General features: G+C 43.2%; 2 long non-coding RNA genes across 5 annotated transcripts in view; both read right to left on the bottom strand.

Annotated features, from left to right (window-relative positions):
• The window catches only part of LOC120396769, a 432,090-nt gene that overhangs the window by 143,313 nt on the left and 267,137 nt on the right, over positions 1-21,640 (bottom strand). The gene's annotated exons all lie outside the window — the stretch shown is intronic.
• LOC120396770 lies at positions 1,019-14,940 on the bottom strand. Its single transcript, XR_005593358.1, has 3 exons — positions 14,743-14,940; positions 3,989-4,133; positions 1,019-1,119 (listed from the first exon to the last, which is right to left on the bottom strand). It is a non-coding gene; the product is annotated as an uncharacterized LOC120396770 (long non-coding RNA).

Below are 21,640 nucleotides of genomic sequence, written 5' to 3'. Positions count from 1 at the left end.
CTTGAAGACCAGCAGTATTCAGAGAAAAGTATTGCAGGCCCATCTTTAGCATTCTTTTATAGTTGTCAACAGATGGCCTGATGCCAAGTGAACAGTTAATTGAGATTCTGTCCCCAGCCTAGCCAGAGAAAAGCTCCAAAGGAAGCCAGATTGTTTCCCTGAGCTCACCTCTCTTTCACTGCCCACATCACCTGAGGGAAAGACTGTTTGTGAAGTCATTTTCTCTAGTGCTGGAGAAAGTCATAGCTCTCATTAAGTAGGGATTGGAAGGGCTGACCTCTAGAGGACCCTGCTATGCTATCAGCACAGTAAAGAACAAGAAAAAAGTTCTTTAAGCCAGGCAAAGATACAAACAAAATGGTTGAGGGGAGGGGTGGGGTGTGGGTGGGGGGAGGAAAGCAAGGTACTTGGAAGATAAAGTGGTTCATAAAGGTGCCTTAGGGAAGATAAAAGTCAGGGTGATCAATAAAAAGGGTCACCTTTGTCCAGCACAGAACTCTAGCATTTTTGCCAGCCGGTTGTTAGGGTCCTACATCGGCCTTCGAACACTGAAGCCCTTAATGTCACCATAAAATCTTAAAGAGAATCCAGTATATCATTCCCCCAACCCCCATTTTTAAAAAAACCTCAAGATTTTTACCTTCCTAACTTCCTCTGCTGCTATTTTATAGACTCCCTGGTATTGCTGGGCTATTTCCCTCTGTCACACAGAAGAAAAAGGTGCAAGTAAGCTCAGAATGCAGGTTTTACCAGTTAATTGCTTTACTGGAAGCAAATAGGTTTGATCTGATTGGACAGCTCCTTAGCTGGTGTTAACTGGTATGTTTGACTTCACTGAAATAAAGAAAAAGGAGCTATTCTGATTCACACCAGCCCGTATGTTTTAGGGCCCAATCTTGCATTGTTACTCACCCAGGACTAGCCTGTGATACCCTTTACCTTACTCCTAGGGCAGTCCAGCTGGGAAAAAAAATCAATGGGAGTACTCAAAGTCAAGGTATTTATTCAATGCAAGTGTATCCAGTCTTGCCTCTCAATAGTCCTTAATGAAGTGGTTCCAATTAAAATCAATGGGCTTGATTCTCTACTGCCTTGAACATTGTGGAGGCATCTACCACTCTGAAAATGAATGCAAAGGGGGGTTAAACATGTGTGACAGAGTCAGACCTGACAGTTTTGAAAGGGTGGCAGGAGGCAAGTACATCAATGTTGGAATAATTAAACCCCTTATTGCTCTGAACTGAAAGAGGTTTTCACAGTTTAACGATGGACACCTGAGTCCAATTAAGAGCAGCTTGCAACCTTTAGAAACCGCTTTCAGAGGGAGAAGATGGATGAGAAGCAAGCCGTAGAAGGGCTGTATGTAGAAAAGGCTTCTTCTAGGTAAAGAGCTGATTTCTGACTTTGCGTTTGTTTCTGGTTGGGAAGAGGCAGCGGGCATTAGGGTGTGTGTAAGAAACCTCTCACGCTTACCCTGTAAATATGGTAGGACTGATTTAATCTCTTTCCCTCACCCCACACACACACTCCCCAAAAGACAGAAGGAGAAACTGAGCCTTGAAGTGACTAAACAGGTGCATCATCACAAATGCTACCAGTGTGAGTGAAGAGCTCTAGTCTGATGGAATTTCACATTCACCGTGCATTCACTGAAATAGGTGTACAGTATAAGGATTCGATTTCAATTGCTAAGTGTCTCAAGCATTGATTTCCCTGTATGCACAGAAATGGATGGAAAAATATTTCCATAATAGTAAAAATTTACAGCTAGGCAAAGAAAAGTGCTGCTTGAAAATATTGAAATGAAGTGTTTTTTACAGTTATAAAATTTAGCTTTTTCAATCACACCATCTACAGTCAAATAACATTTTATGACCTCCCCCCACCCCATTGTATTGTGCAACTGAAAATTTAAGTCAATAAAAAAATCACTATGATTTATTGACGTTACTAAAAAATAAAAATCAAGTTCTGCCAAGCCAACATATAAATGTCTGCACCTGGTGAAGTCCATGGGAATTAGGTACCTAGGCGTGTTAGAAAATTCCACAAAGTATATTGGGAGTCCTACATTTTCATTGTAGTCAATAGGAGTTAGGCACCTAGCTCCAGATCCACAAAGGTAGTTAGGCTCCTTCAATATCTTTAGGCATTTAAATACCTTGAAAAATCTGGTCCCAAGTACAGTAGCTTTTGAAAGTATTACCTCAAATCTCCTAAGGGTGGGATTCACAAGGGGGACTTAGATGTATGTATGAAATATGCATGGGAGCAGGGGGACTAGAATCTAGGTCTCCCCCTTCCAGGGGAGTATCCCAACTGCTGGGCTATAGCCAGGGCCGGCCTTAGGGAAAGTGGCACCCTGAGCGAACTCGTATTTTGGCACACACACCCCATCACTCCTGGCCCCCATGGGCTCCCTGGGCTCCCCCTATCACCTCTGGGTTCCCCTTGCCTCCCCCAGGGTTTAATTTGTATTGAAAGAGGTGCCAGAGCTCAGACTTAGCACAAATTAAGCACTGGCAGGGTGGCCTGATCAGGGCCACCCAGAGGATTCAGGAGGCCTGGGGCAAAGCAATTTTGGGGTCCCCTTCCATAAAAAAAAGTTGCAATACTATAGAATACTGTATTCTCGTGGGGGCCACTGCGGGGCTCAGGGCCTTGGGCAAATTGCCCCACTTGCTCCCCCCTCTGGGCAGCCCTGGGCATGATACTGGCGGGTGCTGGCCGGGCACCCAGCTCTGAAGGCAATGCCACTGCCAGCAGTGCAGAAGGAAGGGTGGCATGTGGTATATGATGTATTGCCACCCTTCTGCGCTGCTGCTGTGGCTTGTGGTGCCTGATGCCTGGCATATGGCTCAAGGTGGGCTTCGCACTGTCACACGGGGGCTGCATCTTGCCAGAGCCCATGGCTCTCCTGCAGCCCCTAGCCACTCCTGGCTCACCTGGGGCGCCAGTTCAGATTTTGGGGGTGGGAGGAAACTTTAGCGATGATTCCAGGGACTACTTAGGCACCTGAAAACCATAGGGTTTTTGCAGATAATGATTTAGGAATTAGCTGACGGGAGCAATGTATCTAATTGTTATATGAAGAAAGTAAATATATATATATATATATATATATATAAATGCCAATTAAAGCCACATTTAAAGTTTATATGTAAATTTAGAACAATCAGGAGATAATACAACAAGATATTCCCAATCCCTTGGGCTGCAGATGCCGGCAGAGCGAGGGGCACCCCAGCTCCAGTGGCACCCCATTTATAACAGCACCCCTGGCCTTCGCCCACTTCACCCACACTTAAGGCTGGCCCTGGCTATAACATAATTCATTCTCCCTGATCCAGTGAATGTTTATTTATACCCAGTGGAACAGTTGAGATTAAGGAAGACCCACCTTACAATATTCTCCCGGTTAAGGAACTCACCTGAGAGTTAAGCAGGCACTGCGGGGAATTGAACCTCAATCTCCCACATCATAGACAAGGGGGCTAACCACTGAGTTACTGGATATACAGCAGCAGCACCTCCTCCCGCCATTTTGTGCATGCTTAAGTATGCTGTGAACCCATCTACCACAGCAGTCCCCGAAGGCGAGTGAGATGGCAGCATGCCTAATTGGCGAATCCTGCTGGGGCTTAGTTAGCTGCTGAGCTGTTGGACAGTGTCAGTAATTGGGTGGCTGTACACATGCCCTCTTGCTGAAATGTAGGTGCCTTGAGGATTTTAACAGCAGAATCGTAGGCACCTAGTGAACTTAAGTGCGTACAGCATATGATGGCAACTGAACAGGTTTTGTGAATACCAGTGGCACCTACATGTCAGACTTACATGCTTGAAGTGGGAGCTGGGCACCTGAGTCCCCCTTGTGAGTCCCTAAGCCCCTTTTGAAAAAGTCACACAGTTTCTACCAGACCGCCCCCATTCATGTGTCGCTGTGGAATAGTACCTGTGGTTCCTGTCAAAGCATGTATCCACCACGTACCTTCCAAGTTGACTTACAGAAACACCCATCTGCATCTTTCTGATCCTCCAAGTGTAAATTTCATTTGTTTCATCTGGGCCTCAGATTAGATACAAGTACTCAGAGTTCCTTCATAATATTTGTAGTCTGCGTTTCCTCCTTGCTGCTGAATTTTTCATTCAAAAATCATACAGTAAAAGAAAACAGTTTTGTAAGCTGGGAGTGTGTTCACTAAAAAGAAAAACCCCAACTCATCTCCATTTTTTGCCTGAGTCTTAGCGGTAGATGTACTATATTTTATAATTCTTCTTTCTCCACAGGTTCCTGAACAAGAAACCCACAAGAGAAAAGTTAATCAGCCATTCACTCAAACACTCTAATCTGCCTACAGATTGCCCCATGTGCCGCTGTAATAGTAAAAATCTCGCCTTTGAAACTCTGTAGATAACTCACTCTGTTCTTCAAGCACATCATGCATTATTCCTATGCTTGTGACAACTGCCTCAGAAGAAAGACTCTGTAAAGCCCCGAGTATGGTACATTGTTCGCTCCTTACTGTCACGCTGAGCATTCTCAGAAGAGCTCTTAAAGTATTCATACAATGCTGGAAAGCATTTCCCAGGCAGCCTTTACAGATCTGTGTCTTAAGCTTGAAACAAAATGGGTGGCCTTAAGATTTTAGTCGCAGGATGATGTGTTTTTCATGCCTTCATTACATTTTCTTTGAATTTTGGGGGAAAGCACATGGCATTTAGCCATCCACTGATATTTTAAAATAATATTTTGTAGCCGTTATCTTTGTTCCTGATTCCTAATGTCCATCTTAGGTACTTATTTCACCCTCATTATGATAGGATCTGTGCACCTCCCATTCGTTAATGCATTTATCCTCACAACACTCTTACAAAGTTAGGAAGCACCGTGAGCCCCATTTTACAAATGCGGGGCAGAGACACAAAGAGGCTAAGTGACTTGATCAAGGTCACATAGGAAGTCTGTGGTGGAGCAGGGATTTGAATCCAGTCTAAGTCTTAGGTTAGCGCCTTAACCCCTAGGCCCATCCTTCCTGTCTAATAAATAGATCGGTCAAAGAAGCGAATAGAAAATAAACTAAAACAGCAAACTCCCACCTCCATTACTATCTAGACATGACTTTCATGTCAACACACCAGCTGGGTGGCACTTTCAGTCTCACTTAAGCACTAGGGATCTGTTTGACGTATTCACATGGCTTGCATTAAAAATGGGCCTAAGTAGGAGGTAAGCAGTGCATAGATTTGTGCTGGCCTTCTCTGCAGAAGGGAGAATTTCCTTAGCCTCCTCAGTAACTACACAACACTACCATCCTATCCCTTTTCCTTCCCTTCATGCAGGCTCCTCTTTGTTCCCCTCTCCAGCAAAGAGATGCAGATGCAGAAACTCTGCCGTCTGTGGGGAGTTGATGGGAGAATCCCTTTGCGGGGGGGTGAGGGGGTGTTACTGGAAGCTGTTCAGCGCAGGGCATCAGTCTGCATCTGTAATGTGCTGTACAATGCCATATGCATCCAGAGTGCTAATTCAGACAATAAATAAAAATGCCCAGAAAAGGGCTAAGGCAAGGCAAAATGAGATGAACCGGATACTAATCAAGTAATACTCAAAGACACTTTTCTATGGCTATCTGAATGAATGTACAGAGAAGCTCTTAACAATACAGTGCGTTTGTGTGTAATCCTGTTCCCACCGAAGCCAATGGGAGTTTTGACACTGACTTTAATGGAGACAGAATGTCATCCTGGATGACAATCACAGTATTTTGATTTCCCTTTCTCTCCCTCACCCTCCAACCAAGTCAGCCTATTCATCTTCACACTACCAGTCCCTCTGCAAATCCCTTATCCATTCCCTTTCACATCAGACCATCTAACTCCCTCCTGTCTCTATGTTTGTTGCTATTACACTCAGGGCCGCCCAGAGGATTCAGGGAGTCTGGGGTCTTTGGCGGCGGGGAGCCCCTGCCGCCGAATTGCTGCAGAAGATCCAGCACCTTGGCGGCGGGTTCTGGGACAGAAGGACCCCCTGCTGCGAGTCTTCGGGGCACTTCGGCAGCGGGTCTCAGGGTGGAAGGACCCCCGCCACGGGATTTGGGGCACTTCGGCGGCAGGTCCCGGAGCGGAAGGACCCCCACCACCGAATTGCTGCCGAAGACCCGGAGCGGAAGAAGCTCCGGGGGCCCAGGCCCCGCGAGAGTTTTCTGGGGCCCCCCGGAGCAAGTGAAGGACCCTGCTCCAGGGACCCCAAAAAACTCTCATGGGGGCCCCTGCGGGGCCCAGGGCCTGGGGCAAATTGCCCCCCCCTCTGGGCGGCCCTGATTACACTGAAGAAAGCAAGTGTCTTTCAGGGCTAACATGCCCCCAAACCTGGATTTCCTGCTCTCACTCATTTCTAGTTACCCACATTTTACTTAAAAGTGCTGGTCTTAGCTTGGTATTCCTAAGGAAGACAGTGCTAATAGGTGTGTAATAACCACTGGACTCACTTTTGGGCTGCTGACTCCACTTGGTCATTGACAGCCAGCAGCAATCACGATGCGCGTGCTGATGCACATGCAAACGTGATGCGCATTCCAGCTGTTACAATGAGTCCCAATATTGTTAAAAGACAGCTTTACAATCACCCACTGCTCCGTCCCTTTCCACGGGACTTCAATTGACTATCACAGCTCCATTTTAAATACCTTGGACACTCCACACTGCTTTATCAGATAGTTATTATTGTATTATGAATCAAAATGGGGCCCATTGTCCCAGACATTGTACAAATTTAGAGTACAGGGACATCTACTCTGCCAAAAAAATAAATCAGTCCATGGCAACATGTCTCTGAGCCTGGGTCTACAGACTTCGGCTCACGTTATAGTGCTAAAAACAACCACATAGACATTCCTGCTCAGCCTGGAGCTAGCTTATGAGGCCCATCCCCCTAGATGGGCTTCAGCGCTCATGCAGCAATGTTTACATGGCTATTTTTAGTGCTGTAAAGGGAGACCACGTCTATAGACCCTCAGACTCACTGCCGTGGGTATATTTTTTCCTTTTTTCCCCCCATTGTAAATGTACTCAGAGAGACAATCTCTGCACCAAAGAGCTTATAAGACACAGAGATAAGTCATACAAAAGAAGTATCATTATCCCCACTTTACAGATGGAGAATCAAGGTACAGAGATAAAAGCCTTGTCCAAGGTCATGCAAGGAGTCTATGTTGGGGCTGGGAATTGAACACAGATTGCCGGAGTTCCAATCCATTGAATTAACCAAAGGAAAAGCTTTTGCCTCAATCAAAGAATACCCCTGAAGCTACAAATAGGGCGGATCTCAGGAAGTTCAAAACAAAGAATCAAAACACACAAACTACACTCCTGTAAATTTATCATCCAAGTTCAATTAATTTAGAAACCAAGGAGAATGCAGAGGACAAACATGTAATACTGAACATCTGATCAGAGAGATACTACAGGAACACACACTAGTGACTTTATTGTTAAAAGTCTCATCTATCATCAAGCATTGGCATCCTTATGCATCACACCAAATCAACTATCACAAAGAACTAATGATCAATAGCACTCAAGGGGAAAAGATACAGAAACCCTGCAATAGCCATTCACAGTGATCAGATAATTTGTCAGGGAGAATAAATCTTTCCTCCTTCTTCCATGACATTTAGGGCTGCCAACCCTCTAGGATTGGCCTGGAGCCTCCAGGAATTAAAGATTATGTCATGTGATGAAATCCCCAGGAATACATCCAACCAAAATTGGCAACCTTAATGACATTGGAATAAACCATTTCCATCTTCCTCATGTACAGTCTTGCCAAAGTGCGTGGGATGGCTGTGGAAGTGGAGCTTTTGGAGGGGGCTGCTAAGCGTCTGGTAAGCATGATTTAAAAAACCTCAGGTGAAAAAAAATTACACAGGTCACAAATGGTGTCTCACCAGTGGCTGCCTCTTTTGTAATGCATTCCAAAAAGTCTTAAGAATAAGTGTGAGCACGCATGGGGAAGAGGAAATAATTTGTGTCATAATCAAGTATTAGACACTCCAGGCTATTACTGTATTCTGTGACTATGCTGCTGAATGAAGAGTATCTATTCCAAGCCATTGTCCAACACGGGATTGCAGGCATGTCATGAAGCCAACACAGTGCAGTTCAAAAGCTCACCTCTAAATACATGTGCAAGATCCTCTCTGCTCAGACTCCTGCTGCACAGCTGTATGCATTGACCTAGTTTTCCCCATTATGAGCCTTTCCCCCAGTGTGTGGAGCAAGCTTAATACTAGGATTGTTATTTTCAATGACTGATCAGAATTTATCCTGCTTCTGGACGCTACCTACAGTCTGCATGGAAAGGGGTTCAGAGTCCAAACCTGGATCTGGAATCACATTTTGCAAAGGGCTTAGTGGACCAGATCCTCAGCTGGAGTAAAGCCAGGTGGCTCCTTTAAAATCAAGGGGAGTTATGCCACTTGAAAGTGGCAAAGATCCTGGTCCCTTCTCTTTAACATGCACGAAATAAGAAAAAACTGTTGCAAACATCCCTTAACTTTGGGATGTCCACAGATGTGGATCTTGGAGCTACTTCTCCTTTGAACATTTAACAATGAGAGATGTTAGTGCTCAGCACCTTTCTAAATCAGGCCCAGATCATCCCGCATTGGCCATTCACAATTAGTGGTCACTTTTGAAAGTATAAGCACTGAACTCCATGGGCCACATCCTCAGCTGTGTAATCCCACTGATTTACATCGGTGCAGGATCTGGTCCTACGTGCCTTCTTTATCTTTACAGGGGATAATAGTGTTTATCAATTTTCATAAAAGCTATGAATGAAAACTGGTATTTAAAAGCCCTGTATTATTTTTATTACATTTGATCTCTTATTTAAAGTCCTGATTATATTTGTGTTCCTTAATGCAAAGAAGTGACAGAAGAATTTTTGTCTTCATTACTCCTTTGGACACAATCCCAATTGTTAACATTAGCAAAAATATTCAATAAGAAGAGAACTGAGGTGACAACAAGGAGTGGGGGTCATTTGATATTAAGATGTCTGAGATGGTTTTGGTTCTCCTGATGGAATATATCCCTTTAAGATATTGTTCTGGATAAAAATAAGACAGATGACAATGGTCCTTGAATACATCAAATATATCCTGTGACATATTTAGATATTTTCCTTCCAGCCATGTCTAAAGCCCCAGCCAAGACCAGAGCCCCATTGTGCCAGGTGCTGTACACATGCACAACAGGAAGTCCTTGTCTCAAAGAACATGCAATTTCAACAGACAAACAGAGAGAAAAAGTATTATTTTTACTTTACAGGTGAAGAAACAAGGCACAGAGATTAAGTGACCTGCCCCAGGTTACACAATTTCTGCAGGAGGGCCAGGAATTGAACCTGATCTCCCAGTCCAGTTCCTTAATCACCCTTGCTCTCCAATTATATTGGTTTATTGCCCAAACCAGAACTCTGTGGTGTATTTAACAGTTTGTTCCTTCTTTTGTACTTGGTGCTATATTAAAAGCAATATGAAGGGACTTGCTGAGGGTTTAGCTATCTTTCTCTGCAAAATCTATCTTAGACAGATTTTCCATGGTCCATAAAATGTGTCTCAGTTGAACAAATACACTTCCACCTACAGAACCAGCTCCTGGGGAGTTTGCTGATAAAATGGCACAGATGATAGCTGGGTACATGCAAAACACAGTGTCATGGTTTGTTGATTTGCAGAAGACAGGCATGTTTGTGAACCTTATTATCTATGATCCCCAGAATGGTGTCCTGAAAATAAACTTCCAGCAGCCAAATGCTTGCAAACTATTGAGGAACATGCTCATTCCTATTTTAAAAAAAAGATGCCTAAGCTGATTTTTAAAGCTCTTGGTGCATTCAGGAACATTATGAATGCATAGTAGTAAAGGGAAAAAATGGAGACAGTATTTAGAATAGATGAGCACATACAACATCTGATCTTGCAGCCCTTGAGAGAGTAACACCATTGACTTTAGTGGGACTACCCCCTTGAGCAACGTGCACAGGGTTTAGAACTAGGAACATCCACATAGAGCTGCTTAAAATAAGTTGCCCATACTGCAGCACTAGAGCAGAGCCAATGTGTTGCAATGGAATTTTCAAACCCTCCTGTGACAGCATCTGTAGCACAGCAATTCATTTAAGCAGCCCCAGTCAAACTTTTATGGAAGCCACCCTCACTGACTCATTCAAGAGGGAAGAAACCAGAGAAGAAAGATGGTCTTGTGGTTCTGACGCTAGACAGGGATTTAAGAGATCTGCTCAGTTTCTGGATTTGCGAGACTCCTCGTGTGACTTTGGAGAAGTCACAATCTCTCTGTGCCTCAATTCCTCATCTGTAAAATGGGACCAATAATTTTTCCTTTCTCAGTCTGTCCGGTCTATTTAGATTGTGAGCTCTTGAGGGCTGGGATTGTGGCTTACCACATGTAGGTACGGTAGGGTGACCAGATGTCCCAATTTTATAGGGACAGTCCCGATTTTTTAGTCTTTTTCTTATATGGGCTCCTATTATCCCCACCCCCTGTCCCGATTTTTCACATTTGCTGTCTGGTCACCCTAAGGTACGGCCCCTACCCCAGTGAGAACTGAGAGTCTGATCCAAAGCCCATTTAAATCAATGGGAGCCTTTTGATCAACCATTAGTTGGACCCTTGAGGTTCTCAAGAACAGAGTTTGGTAAAAAAAATTGACCAAAACCTTTTTCCAGTGCCAAAGCAGGTTTGGTGATATAAACATTTAATGAATTGGTGTTGATTTTGCCAAATTGTTTTGGTTTAAAAAAACAAGAATGAAATGTTTGGACTTTTTTGAAACTCAATGCATTCTTTTCCTATATTAAGATGACTTCCATTTCAAAATTTCCTTTGGTTGTATTTTAAAATGTTTTTAAAAAATGCTCCAAATCAAAACAAAATGTTTAGGGGTTTTCATTTGTTCAAGTTGGTTTACTTTTTGATTCATAAAAAATGGTTTTGGTCTGAGCCAAAAAGATATTTTAATTGCAAGAAAACCAAAATAAATATATTTTTAAAAAATCTGTTATTCGCACATCTGTGCTCAAGACTTAGCCAGAAGTTATATAGACCACTTCCTGATTTCTGAGCCATAGAGGATATGAATAATACCTGTTGCATATTTTCTCTGTTTTGTATTCTGTACATTAATGGCTGAACTTTCTGTGTGCATTATGTTTCTTTGTGCTATTCTCTTTCTGCTTGCATTCATTTAACCTGTCCCAGAGATTAATTTCCTTTTCATTATCACTGCAGTGGTGATCAGTAGTAAATGCAGAGTTATGGTCAAATATATTATGAGATATCATTGCTATTTACTTTATCTAGCAATAATTCTCCTTTTTACACAATGGCACAAAATGGAGTTGCCATGAGACTTTTTTACAGTAAATCTTGTGAGATATTGTCTGGTATTATTTAATGCATGTCACTATTGTACAGTAAATAATTCTCCTGTGAAATACCTACTACTTATCCCATTTTATTACATCCTGCACACTGGTACAGGCAAAAACAACCCCCAACATGTCTTGCATATTAAGTGATGCCACTGGTATATTATTACATAACTCATTCATAGAATCATAGAATATCAGGGTTGGAAGGGACCTCAGAAGGACATCTAGTCCAACCCCCTGCTCAAAGCAGGACCAATCCCAACTAAATTATCCCAGCCAGGACTTCGTCAAGCCTGACCTTAAAAACCTCTAAGGAAGGAAAGTCCACCACCTCCCTAGGTAACCCATCCCAGTGCTTCATTACCCTCCTAGTGAAAAAGTTTTTCCTAATATCCAACCTAAACCTCCCTCACTGCAACTTGAGACCATTACTCCTTGTTCTGTCATCTGGTACCACTGAGAACAGTCTAGATCCATCCTCTTTGAAACCTCATTTCAGGTAGTTGAAAGCAGCTATCAAATCCCCCCTCACTCTTCTCTTCTGCAGACTAAACAATCCCATTTCCCTCAGCCTCTCCTCATAAGTCATGTGTTCCAGCCCCCTAATCATTTTTGTTGCCCTCCACTGGACTCTTTCTGATTCTGATCTTAGTTACATCAGTGTAAATCAAGAGTAACTCCACCCAAGTCAATGGAGTTTACACTATCAAGGTGCTAAGAAGGTGGAATTTTGAAATCAAACATGCTACATGGACTCTAATTAAAATAAGAAAAATAATGGCAAAGATCCTCTGCTGGTGTAAAGCAGCATATGTGGTTGCCAATCCTCCACGATTGTCCTGGAGTCTCCAGGAATTAAAGATTAATCTTTAATTGAAGATTATGCCATGTGAGGAAACCTCCAGGAATAAATCCAACCAAATTGGCAACCCTAAGCATAGCACTGTTGAAGTCAGATTTGTGCATCTGAGGATCTGGGCCTACTGTTTCAGTGCTAGATCTGTTAAAATTCCATATTATCCAGAAAAATACACACACACACACACACACACACACAAACACACACGCCTGAACTGAGAAAAATTGCTGATTTCATTTTATATGCAGAGAACTGTGTTGCAACATATTTGTGTATTTGGCTGAACAGTACTTAAGGCCAGTGCTTCATTAAAGGCCAAGTCTTAGCTACCTCTCCCTGCATCTTCTGCCAAAACATTCCCAAAAGTAAATCACATTTTTATGGTCTCCATATTCTTTATGCTCTATGTGTTTTGCCTCATGCAATCATCCTTACTGTATAATGCTGTACATTCTAATAAACTTTTTACAGCCAGGCTCTGAAAAAAGCCATAATTTTAATGACTTTACATAGCATAATAGATACTGTAACATATACCTCAGATGATGACTGCAGTGAGATACAGGTTCATTATCTTCACCTCTGAATCAAAAAGCGCCCAAAGTAAAACAATAAAATTCTATTCATCTAATTTAGTAAGGCTGCTGTATTTTGCAGAACTGTACTTTTGTGTGTCATTTTTATACAAATTTGTAGAAATTTACCAATTTGGATGTACAATGTAAATCCTGGACATCTGAAACATTCATATATCTTCGCACTAAACTTTATTTCCAGAAGCACAAATTGGAATAACACCACTACCACAATGCTTTGTACATATGTAGAATCTTTCATCCACAGAACTCAAAGTCTTAAAATGTTAATTAAGCCCTGTAACACCTCTGACAGGTACATTTTTATCCCCTTAAACAGAAATAAGGTAGAGAGGTTAAGAGGCTTACACCAACGTCAATCCAGAGTAACTCCACCTAAAGACTATGGAGTTACTCTGGTTTTACCCGAGCACAATAGAGAGCCAAATATGGCCATAAATAATTGGCACAAGGCACTGAGGCAAGTCAGTGAAAGACTCTGGAATGTAAACCAGGAGTCTTGGATTCCAAGTTCTCTGCTTTGAACTCTAGGTGCCTGATCTTCAGCTTGTGTAAATCAGTCTAGTGCCACTGAAGACTGAATTCAGAGGAGTAACACCAATTTACAACTGCAGAGGAAATGATGCTAGCTTAGACTTCCTAATTCCTCTGATGTCACACAGTGCACAGTTTGCCCTGAATATAGGGTGACCAGATGTCCCAATTTTATAGGGACAGTCCTGATTTTTGGGTCTCTCTCTTATATAGGCTCCTATTACCCCCCTGTCCCAATTTTTCACACTTGCTGTCTGGCCACCCTACCTGAATACAAGGTGCTGTTTGGAGGATCCCTCCCATTTTATTTTTAATTGCATTGTTACAAAGAAAGGACCCGATTCTCTCTTGCCTTGGACTTTATGCAGTCATTGACAAAGACGCAAAGTGAGTATAAAAACTACTTCATCAGAGTGGTCGTGTTTAACAGCTATTTTGCACTGATGTAAGTCACTACACAGGGAGACAGGAGACTCAGGCCCAGAACTTTGGAAATCTATTCCCATTCATGATCAATGATCATTACCGAGCTTCCACTAATGAATCTTGTTTGTGAGCCTAACCCTTGGAGCATGGAAACTGGAATCAGAAAAAAGAAGAGGGCCTGTCATAAAATGATGGCCTACCGAAACTACCATGTGTCTCACTTTGGTGTCAACTAGGTGGAGCTTGGATTGTGGAAGGAGTTTACAAACTGACCTGAATTCTGTATGAAACCTTTAATTATTGCATGATCCAGAGATGGGGTAATTTACTAAACTATAAAGTTTATATATATGCAATATATATTTAACTGTGTAATTTATTTACTTTTACTTACACAGCACCCATTACTGTAGTATCAGAGCTGTAAAGTATTTACCACAACACCTCTGTGAGGTAAGGAAGAACTATTTGTCCCCATTTTAAAGATGGGGGAACTGAGATATAGAGAGAGAGGCTAAGTGACTTGCCCAAGGTCACACAGAAAATCTGTGGCAGAGAACCCAGCTCTTCCTAAATCCTCAGATAATGCCCTAACCACCAGATCATCTGTGACAGAATATACCCATGTTCACCTCATATACGACTGTAATAATGTATGTATAAAATATGCTTTCTGAAGTATCATTTGAAAACTCATAATTTGTGATCAATAACGTAGCAACATTATAAGTGAAGTTATAAAAACAAGCTGAAATCATGACTAAAAGTATGTTTTTCAGATAAGTCTGGGAAGTGGCCAAACCACTACCTCAGAGACAAAGGGCAAGCTGACACCACAGCCAGATGTAAACAAGGCAGATGGGTCCATTACCTGCTAAGTGGTCATTCTTTGTCAGGAAACAGGCAGGGGCAAAAATCTGCATCTTAGCAAAGAAACAGCATGGAGTTTCCTTCAACACAGATGGCCTGTGGCCTTGCTCCCTGCTGAAAATGTTTTTAAGAGGGTGACAAACTATAAAAAGCAATGACAAACACCCTAAGACACCCCCTTCCCTCGTCCATTGCATTCTCTGCACCTGAAAAGACAAAGGAAACAGCCGTTGGACTCTGGGAGAGGGGTTCTGACCTGAACAGTTTGATCAGTAAGACTGCTGAAAGCATGTGGTGAGAAAACTTTGCTTTGAATCTAACAGAGTTTAAGTTAGGCACCTGTAAGCATTTTATCTTTATTTTTTCTTGTATCCATGTCGGACTTTGATGCCTCATTACTTGTATTCACTTAAAATCTCTCTATTTGTGGCTAATAAACTTGTTTTACTGTCTTATCTAATCCAGCGTGTTCGAGTTCATGGAACCATAGAATATCAGGGTTGAAAGGGACCTCAGGAGGTCATCTAGTCCAACCCCCTGCTCAAAGCAGGACCAATCCCCAGCTAAATCATCCCAGCCAGGGCTTTGTCATCCTGACCTTAAAAACCTCTAAGGAATGAGATTCCACCATCTCCCTAGGTAACCCATTCCAGTGCTTCACCACTCTCCGAGTGAAAAAAGTTTTTCCTAATATCCAACCTAAACCTCCCTCACTGCAACTTGAGACCATTACTCCTTGTTCTGTCATCTGCCACCACTGAGAACAGCTGAGCTCCATCCTCTTTGGAACCCCCTTTCAGGTAGTTGAAAGCAGCTGTCAAATCCTTCTCTTCTGCAGACTAAACAATCCCAGTTCCCTCAGCCTCTCCTCATAGGTCATGTGCTCCAGCCCCCTAATCATTTTTGTTGCTCTCCACTGGATTCTTTCCAATTTTTCCACATCCTTCTTGTAGTGTGGGGCCCAAAACTGAACACAGTACTCCAGATGAGGCCTCACCAATGTCCAATAGAGGGGAAGGATCACGTCCCTCAATCTGCTGGCAATGCCCCTACTTATACAGCCCAAAATGCCATTAGCCTTCTTGGCAACAAGGGCACACTGTTGACTCATATCCAGCTTTTCATCCACTGTAACCCCTAGGTCCCTTTCTGCAGAACTGCTGCCTAGCCATTCGGTCCCTAGTCTGTAAGAGTGAATGGGATTCTTCCGTCCTAAGTGCAGGACTCTGCACTTGTCCTTGTTGAACCTCATCAGGTTTCTTTTGGCCCAGTCCTCTAATTTGTCTAGGTCCCTCTGTATCCTATCCCTACCTTCCAGCGTATCTACCACTCCTCCAAGTTTAGTGTCATCTGCAAACTTGCTGAGAGTGCAGTCCACGCCATCCTCCAGATCATTAATGAAGTTGAAGTGTCTGGGTAAGTCCATTTGGGGTAACAAGTTGTGTGCATATTATTTCCCTAAAGGAATAACGAACAATATTTGTACTGCCCAGGAGAGGGCTGGGCAGTACAGGACATACATTTCTGGGGGAAAATCTGGGAATGGGAGTGTGTTGGAGTCACCCATGGGTAATCTTTAAGACTGGTAAAGAGCTGGCTGGCTGGAGCACACCAAGGCATAGCTGGGAGTGATTTACATGATGAGGCTGTCTGTGAGCAGTCCAGGTTGGAGGCTACAGCAGCAAAGCATTGTAAAGGATGCCTCAGGTTACTGGGCAAGGTGACATAGCTATTCATGGTGTGGATTGTACCCTGGTATGTCACACCATCCTTCCTCTCTTTTTTTGTATCACGGTAGTTCCCAGAAGCCCTAGTCCTGGACTAGGAACACATTGCATTAGATGCCATATAAACACAGAACAAAAACATGGTCCTTGCCCAGGGAGCTTACAATCAAAGCTAAATTTACAAAATGTATCTTCTTTTGTGATGGGGACGTATCAACCCCGCACTGGCAACACAGGGGTTAAACTGTTTTGAGCCCAAGAGGCCACACCCCCTCACCCTTACTATGCATGCTCCCTGTGGAGGGAGCATATAAACGGAAGCAACTCAGCTCCATCGAGGCTGAGGAGGTGACTGTGTGCTGGAGGCTCCTGCAGGGGAGCTGCCGAGACTCCAGACAACTGAGGCAAAGGACCCTGGGTAGTCCGCGGGGAACCAGTTGGCTGTAGGGACCAAAGGGGACGCTGAGCCTCTACCAGCAGATGAGATGTCCAAGGCGGGCCTATGGGCAGGAAGTGACCCAGGGGATGTATTTGGGGACCTGAACCCTGCATTGGCATAATTGGCCCAGATTCCTCTCCCTTCCCCACTCTCGATGCTAGGCATTGCTCCCAGAGAGAGGGTGGCCTCCCTTGGCCCCCCACTGCCTCCCTTGACATCTTTATAGAAGGGGAAACCCCCCCCCAAGCTTTTAGTTATTTTCTCTCCTGACTTTTCCTAAGCATCTAGATTTTCAAAATATTTTTTGTGGACTCTAGAAATCTTTAGAGATTAAAAAGTGGCAGCTGGAGAGATGGAGGTCATTATTAAACACAGAAATTCACCACCTATCAAATTGATCATGCTATCAAATTGATCATGCTGCTTTGTTTTAATCATGTTCAAGGTGAGAATACCATGTCAGTAGTTAAAAATGGAACGATTGCTTCTGACAGATTTTCAGACAGAAAAAAAAATCAATGAAGAAGCAGATCTGTGGCAATCCCATTTGACCGGGTCAGAAGAGAAAATGCAAATAATGACCATATATATATATATATATACACACACACATATACACACACACATACATATACACACACATACACTGAAAAAAAATGTCAGGCATGAAAAAAAGAACAGCAAGAGTAGAAATCAATAACAAATTAAAATCACCCACTACAGCTATTTTGCAAGTGAAGTGAGGCTATGCAAAGCAGGGGGTAACAGCATGAAATGGAATAAAAAGAAATACCAAAGATTCACTCCACTACAAATCTATAACATGAACGTTCCTTCTTTGTGATTGAATAGCTATTTTTCACTGAAAAAACACAAGCTAAATATTTTTTGTTTATTATGCAACACACACACACACACACACACACACACACTAATAACTCGTGTTTGCTACATCAAGACAAGATTTTCCTCTCTTTGCTACAGAATTCCAGCAAGGTGAGTTAAGGAAACAAGTTACACTACAAGACACGAACATGTGTTTGCTTCAGTGGCGCACACATTAAAAGCGGAGGGATGTACAAACACAGCAATTGCTGAAAAAGAATCCTGCAAATTAGGTTGAAATATTCGGCACTGACATTCCTCTGTTCATCTTTTGATCTCAAAAGAGCTTTACGGTGGTTTGAAATAATCTCGTTTTGCAGATGGGAAAACACAGACACAAAGATTGGGGTTATGAATAATAATAATGTTTATTACAGTTGTGCCTAGGGACCAACTGAGAATGGGACCCCCATTGTGCTAGGCACTGCCCAAACACATAGTAAGAGACAGTCCCTGCCCCCAAAATCTTACCATCTAAATATATGATGTTCCCAAGGTCAGACTGTGAATCAGTGGCAGGGCCAAAAATAGAACCTAGAAACAAAAATAAAGCCTGACGAGCAGTACGTCTGCACTGAAGCTGGAAATGCAATTTCCAGCACAGGTAAACAGAGACACACTAGCTTTGATTGCGCTAGTGTGCTACAAATAGCAGAGTAGCCACAATATTGTGGGCAGCAAGATGGCCTAACCATTCAAGCATTTATGAAGGTCTCCGACTCTGGCGGCTAGCCTGTGCTGCTACCCACATCAGCCCGGCTACACTGCTTTTCTTAGCAGGTGAGCGTGATTAAAGCTAGTGTGCATACGTCTACCCGGGCTAGAAATTATACCTCCCACTGTAGTCTAGACATGTCCTTACAGTCCCTATTCATTGGACCTTCCAAAAAGTAACAACCACAACCTTAGGAACATACATAGTTAAGCACAAAAGCCTAATGACACACAGTCCTTAAAAACTAACCTTTTGGGAAGGCTGCCCCAACAGCCTGAGCAGGGGCGGCTCTAGCAATTGCGCCGCCCCAAGCAGGGTGGCACGCCGCGGCGGGCGCTCTGGCAGTCGCCAGTCCTGTGGCTCCGGTGGACCTCCTGCAGACATGCCTGCGGAGGGTCCGCTGGTCCCGCAGCTCTGGTGGAGCATCCGCAGGCATGCCTGCGGGAGGTCCACCTGAGCCGCGGGACCAGCGGACTCTCCACAGGCATGCCTGCGGCAGGTCCACTGGAGCAGCCGGACGACTGGACCCTCCGCAGGCACGCCTGCGGGACGTCCACCGGAGCCGCCTGCCGCCCTCCCGCCGGCATGCTGCCCCAAGCGCGCGCTTGGCGTGCTGGGGTCTAGAGCCGGCCCTGAGCCTTAGGTCCAGCTCTGGCATATTCTGGCATCCAAAAGCCCAACAGAATGATCATTAATAAATACCAGTGCCCATTACTCACGCTAAGAGATCAGGCTTTCCTCTGGGGTCAAGCAGTAAAGCAAAAATGTAGTGATATTGAAATTTAAAATGGTTTAAAAAGTTAGTATTATTTCTTGTGGGCAGGTGACTGTCCTTTTGGGGGGCCACTGGGAGATTTATTTGCTGAGTATCTCATTGCCTCTGCAGATCAACTATGTCCCCACTCCACCCCATTCTTGGCCTCCTCTGGCTCAAAAAGTGAAGGGTGGGATTTTCAGAAGTAGCTAATGTTGGCCAAGATCTGCTCCCCCTGAAGTTGATGAGAATATTACCATCAACTTTAATGGGAGCAGAGATAGGCAAACACTGAGTGTTTTGTTTTTTTTAATTTCTTCCTTAGTACATATTTTTTCCCATGTTAATTGTAAAAACATAAGAACGGCTGTACTGGGTCAGACCAAAGGTCCATCTAGCCCAGAATCTGTCTACCAACAGTGGCCAATGCCAGGTGCCCCAGAGGGAGTGAACCTAACAGGCAATGATCAAGTGATCTCTCTCCTTCCATCCATCTCCACCCTCTGACACACAGAGTCTAGGGACACCATTCCTTACCCCATCCTGGCTAAAAGCCATTAACGGACTTAACCTCCATGAATTTATCCAGTTCTCTTTTAAACCCTGTTATAGTCCTAGCCTTCACAACCTCCTCAGGTAAGGAGTTCCACAAGCTGACTGTGCGCTGTGTGAAGACGAACTTCCTTTTATTTGTTTTAAACCTGCTGCCTATTAATTTCATTTGGTGACCCCTAGTTCTTGTATTATGGGAATAAGTAAATAACTTTTCCTTATCCACTTTCTCCACATCACTCATGATATGTATACCTCTATCATATCCCCCCTTAGTCTCCTCTTTTCCAAGCTGAAAAGTCCTAGCCTCTTTAATCTCTCCTCATATGGGACCCGTTCCAAACCCCTAATCATTTTAGTTGCCCTTCTCTGAACCTTTTCTAGTGCCAGAATATCTTTTTTGAGGTGAGGAGACCACATCTGCACGCAGTATTCAAGATGTGGGCGTACCATCGATTTATATAAGGGCAATAATATATTCTCCTTCTCATTCTCTATCCCCTTTTTTATGATTCCTAACATCCTGTTTGCTTTTTTGACCACCTCTGCACACTGTGTGGACATCTTCAGAGAGCTATCCATGATGACTCCAAAATCTTTTTCCTGATTTGTTGTAGCTAAATTAGCCCCCATCATATTGTATGTATAGTTGGGGTTATTTTTTCCTATGTGCATTACTTTACATTTATCCACATTAAATTTTGTATATTATTTATGTATCTATTCACACATGTACTCCTATATAATGATAGCATACTACAGTTCCAGACTTGAAGGCAACATTTTCAAAGGCACCTAAGTGACTTAGGAACTTGCCTCAGTAAGAGTCATTTAGGAGCTTTTTCAAATTTTACCTGAAGCGCCTACACTTTGGTTCTGATCCCACATGGCTTGGAATCTTCACATAAACTTCCTAATCCTTCAATGTTTACAGCTAGAAGTTGCCAATATAATTTTATGTTTGATCCCCCGGCTCTCAAAACGCACTGTAGTGCAACTCCAAATGAACTCTGTTAGCACTGACCATGAAATCACTTGCTGTGATTTATTTGCATATATATTGAAAAATCAAGTGATGTTACTTTAGATTTGTGAAGAAGCCAGTTGTCTACAACCCACAAATTAAACAACCAGTTTCTTAATACTGTAGTTCTTTTTCCCTTCCGTGTCTTGTATTATCTGTTGGTGTTTCACACAGCAATATCTAGTAAAACAAGAATAACTTGAATTTATGCAGTGGCAACTCTATTTCTGATAGACACATAATGGTCAAAAATGAGTCGGCTCATGAGTAAGACCCTATTTGAATTGAGGGATGATGTTCAAATAATTGCAGCTGAGTTGGGGAGAAGACATGAAAAATTGCAGAAAAGTAACAATGGACCTTTATTAATATGTGACTTTAGAAAAGCCACAGCAGACCTATTTGTTTAAGAAAAAATTGCTGGAACAATATAAACACACAACTATTATGTTATGCCTGTGAATTTTTTTTTTTATAACCATACAATTTTGTGCAAGGAGAGAGCCATAACGAGGGCTTGGTGAGCAGGGCAGCTGCACAGAGTGCAAAGCGAAGGGTGGAGCCAGAAAAATTAGTAAAAAAAAATGGCAGGGGGTAGAGCTCTGCAGTGGGCATGGTATTGTCACCCTTACTTCTGTGCTGCTGCTGGTGGCAGCGCTGTCTTCAGAACTGGGCACCCAGCCAGCTGCCGTTTCTGCAGGACTCTACCCCCGACTGTTTTTTCCCCTCACACATCTCCCGCCCCCAAGCTTTGTGCCCTAGTTACAGCCCTGCCCAAAACTCTCCAAATCACTTAATGTACT

The sequence above is a fragment of the Mauremys reevesii genome, linkage group 2 (assembly GCF_016161935.1).
Source record: "Mauremys reevesii isolate NIE-2019 linkage group 2, ASM1616193v1, whole genome shotgun sequence".
Taxonomy (NCBI): domain Eukaryota; kingdom Metazoa; phylum Chordata; order Testudines; family Geoemydidae; genus Mauremys; species Mauremys reevesii.
This window is presented reverse-complemented; position numbering and strand designations above follow the sequence as displayed.